The sequence below is a fragment of the Dipodomys merriami genome, unplaced genomic scaffold (assembly GCF_024711535.1).
Source record: "Dipodomys merriami isolate MVZ:Mamm:240054 unplaced genomic scaffold, mDipMer1.0.p SCAF_1072, whole genome shotgun sequence".
Classification (NCBI taxonomy): Eukaryota; Metazoa; Chordata; class Mammalia; order Rodentia; family Heteromyidae; genus Dipodomys; species Dipodomys merriami.
In genome coordinates, this window is record NW_027202352.1 from 255,994 (window position 1) to 259,745 (window position 3,752).

At 44.1% G+C, this 3,752-nt stretch overlaps 1 long non-coding RNA gene across 1 annotated transcript; it reads left to right on the forward strand.

Annotated features, from left to right (window-relative positions):
• Positions 1-1,525: 1,525 nt before the first annotated feature.
• LOC138815018 (uncharacterized) lies at positions 1,526-3,493 on the forward strand. The gene is made up of 3 exons (XR_011368149.1): positions 1,526-1,692; positions 2,167-2,246; positions 3,289-3,493. It is a non-coding gene; the product is annotated as an uncharacterized lncRNA (long non-coding RNA).
• Positions 3,494-3,752: the final 259 nt, after the last annotated feature.

Below are 3,752 nucleotides of genomic sequence, written 5' to 3' on the forward strand. Positions count from 1 at the left end.
TCAAAGCCAGCCAGGGCAGGAAAGTCCATGATACTCTCATCTCCAATAAACCACTAGAAAACCAGAAGTGGCACTGTGACTCAAGCAGTAGAGCACTTGCCTTGAGCTGAAGAGCTGAGGCATAGCGCCCAAGCCCAGAGTTCAGGACCCTTGACCAAAAAATAAATAAATAAAAATAAATAAATAAATAAAAAATAAAGAATCATTTAAGGAAGGAGCTAAGAAAAAGAAAATACAGCTAAGAACAAAAGGGAGCAGCAGAGATTACTAATCTCCATATCTAAAAGTTATAAAAAACATTTAAGTTTAAAAAAAAGATTTCAGCCAGGTGTGGGTGGCTCACAACTGTAATCCTAGCAATTCAGAAGTCTGAGATCTGAGGGTCCTGGTTTGAAGCCAGCCTGAAAAGAAAAGTCTGTGAGGTTTTTTATCTCCAGTTAACCTGCAAAAAGCCAGAACTGGAGGTATAGCTCAAATGGTATAGCACTAGCCTCGAGCAGAAAAAGCTTAAGGAGGGGCTAGGAAGGTGGCTCAGTGGTAGTGCGCTTGTCTTGCATGCATGAGGCCCTGGTTCCATTCCTCAGCATCACATAAGTAAAAAAAGAAAAAAGCCGGAAGTGGTGCTGTGGCTCAAGTGGTAGAGTGCTAGCCTTGATCTGAAGAGCTAAGGGACATTGCTCAGGCCCAGAGTTCAGACCCCATGACTGGACCCAAAACAAAAAACAAAAAAAAACTTAGGGATAGTTCAGTCCCCAGTTGAGTGGGGCTCAGTGTCCCAGCTCTGAGTTCACTCTCCAGTATTGGCACCAAAATAGGAATAATATTAATAATTACTTAAGAAGAAACAGGAAATACTTAGGATGTGGTAGATGTTTGAGTCCTGAAGCTCCCTGTTGAGTTGCCTTGTTTCCCTTGTAGTACTGTTGCAGTGGTGTGTGTGTGTGTGTGTGTGTGTGTGTGTGTGTGTGTATACACAATTAACCCTATTAGTTATTTTATTGTAACCATTAGGACTCATGAGCAAGAACTATTATAAGAAAACAGAAGTGTTGAACAATACGCTGTAAGCTACAACAGTAGATGGCCAACCCAGGTGGGCCCCAGGTATCCTTGATTCTGGACTGTGCACAGTTAACCAATCACAGACAGTATTGGCTCCTTGGTTAAACCCCAGAGAAAAAGCTGCTTTGTTCGGGATGCTGCAAGATAGACTGGCCAAGTGAATATCCTGTGTTGAAACAGGGAGAGGCAAGTCAGTAAGGTGAGGGCTATGCAATGCTCTGAAGGAAATGGGCATAAGTGAGAGTACCTGTCTTAAAGGGGCTTGGGGTATTAGTCTTTCCCCACACCACCATCCTAGAATTGTCCCTCAGCTTTTTGTTTAAGGTTAGCACTCTGCTACTTGAGTCACAGCTCCACTTCTGGCTTTTTTGTTGCTTTATTGGAGAAAAAGAGCCTCACTGACTTTTCTGCCTAGGCTGGCTTCAAAGCATGGTCCTCAGATCTCAGCATCCTGATTAGGATTACAAGCATGCGCCATGGGCCCATCTATAATGCTGTTCTTAATGGCAGTGGCTGTCAGACAGGGCCTTCATCCGTGTCTTATATGGTCTCATCCTAATAGGTACTGTCCTCAGGCTAGAGTGTAGGGGACTGACTGGAAATCTCAGGCCTGGCCACAGTGACAATTGAGTGAGTTACATTTCTTGAATTTGGATGCAGGCCACCTGCTTTGCTTCTTGGGTTTCTGCTTTCGAGTGCTCTGCTGGACTGTACCTGGGGTCTCTGTTGAGACACCTGGGTGAATGTGGGCACTTTTCAGAATGGCTTAGAAGCAGCTCTTGGTGGCTTTGAAGCTTGGCTTTCATTTCTGGCATGACAGTGCATTGGGAAGGTTCTGGATCCAGAGTCAGGCTTAGCTTTGGGCTCAATCTCTGCCACATGCTAGCTCTTTCTTCCATTCCAGATGAGTCACTGTCCATCTTAGGCTGCCCTGTCCTGTCTCTTCCTCATATACCTGTCTCGGACTTGGGGCCAGGGTTCTGATGAAGAAATTCTCTTCAGACAAATAGAGATTCCATGGAAAGAAATTGATCATGTACAGCTGGTTTCTCCACTGGTAGTTGTTCAATTTTATTTCCCTTTCATTTTTCTTCCTCTTCTCAGGGATCACTGCCTATAAGAACTTCATAGCAACTAGACTTAGATGGGTAAATGTAAATTGGAGCTGGCTTCTGAAACTCCAGGTGAGGTTCTTCAGGCTTGGGAGATTTTTCAGAGCCCTATGCACCTAATGCATTTTAGCCTTTATTTTTATTTTTCACCTATATTTTTCTTCTTGTATTACTTCTAGATGCCTTTTATTTTCCCTTAGGACTCAAGCATAATTTTGGTTGCTTTTAGGTGTAATTATAGAAGGCCCAACTCATTTCAGTGACAGGAAGATTTATTATTTCACATAATAATAACCACGGTGGGGCTGGGGGTTTAGCCCAGGGGAAGGGTGCCCGCCTGGCGCGTGTGCAAGGCCCTGGGTTCGGTCCTCAGCCCTGGAAAAAAAAAGAAAAAAAATAATAACCATAGCACAAGGAAGACGGTAGAATTCATTAATTCAGTGGCTCAGTACTGTCTTCTTTTTTTGTCTTTTGTTTTGTCAGCCATGGGGACTGAACTCTGGGCCTGGGCTTTTTCCCTGAGCAACTCGGCTCAAGGCTAGCACTCTACCACTTTAGCCACAGGGCCACTTCTGATTTTCTGGTGGTTTATTGGAGATAAGAGTTTCACAGGTTTTCCTTCCTGGGCTGGCTTTGAACTATGATCCTCAGATCTCAGCCTCCTGAGTAGCTAGGATTACAGGCCTGAGCCACTGGCACCCAGCCTGTCTTCTTATATTTATATTCCTACCATCTTTTGAATTGACCATACTGGGTATATTCTCCACATGCTAAAGTTCATCATCCCAAGTTGGCTGTTGCAGCACCAGACATCCCATGTAAACACAGAAACCAACAGAATGGATGATGAGACAAAATTAGGATTTGTTTGTAAAGAGGACTGAGAAGTGACCACTGAGGTGGTATCAATCCTTGATGAGAAACATGTACCTTTTCTCTTTTGCTTGACAGGTTAAGAACAAATATCTTGTCATTGCATAATGAGATTACATACTGTTCCCTCAACTATTATTTCCTCATTTTATTTCCTTCTGCTCTCTACACTAGAAGGCCAAACAAGACCACTAGCTATTGTCAGAACTACGTACACCTCATTTGTACCTCCTTGTTCTAGGCAGGCTGAGCCTGTGCCTGAACTACATCCTGCCCATGTGGCCTGCCCTGCAGCTGTAGCATAAGACAAAAACGGCTAGAGTCAACAGTACAAGCAGAGCTTGTTCCCTCCCAAGTATGTATTTTGAAAACAATCTTTTTATTTTTATTGCACGATAAAACAGAAAATATAGCTGGCGCTGTTGGATCATGCTTGTAATCCTAACTCATCAGCAGGCTGAGATTGTAGGATTAAGTTTCAAAGCTAGCTTGGGCAGGAAAGTCTGTGAGTCTCTTCTCTCCAACAAACCATCAAAAAGCCTGAAGTAAAGCGGTGGCTCAAGTGGTAGAGTGCCAGCCTTGAGCGAAACAGCTAAGAGCCAGTGCCCAGGTCTTGAGTTCAGGCCTCAGAACTGGCACTCCCACTCAGGATCCATCCAGGATCCTGCTTTCCCTTGATCTGTCAGACCTCCTCTGCCTCCTCCA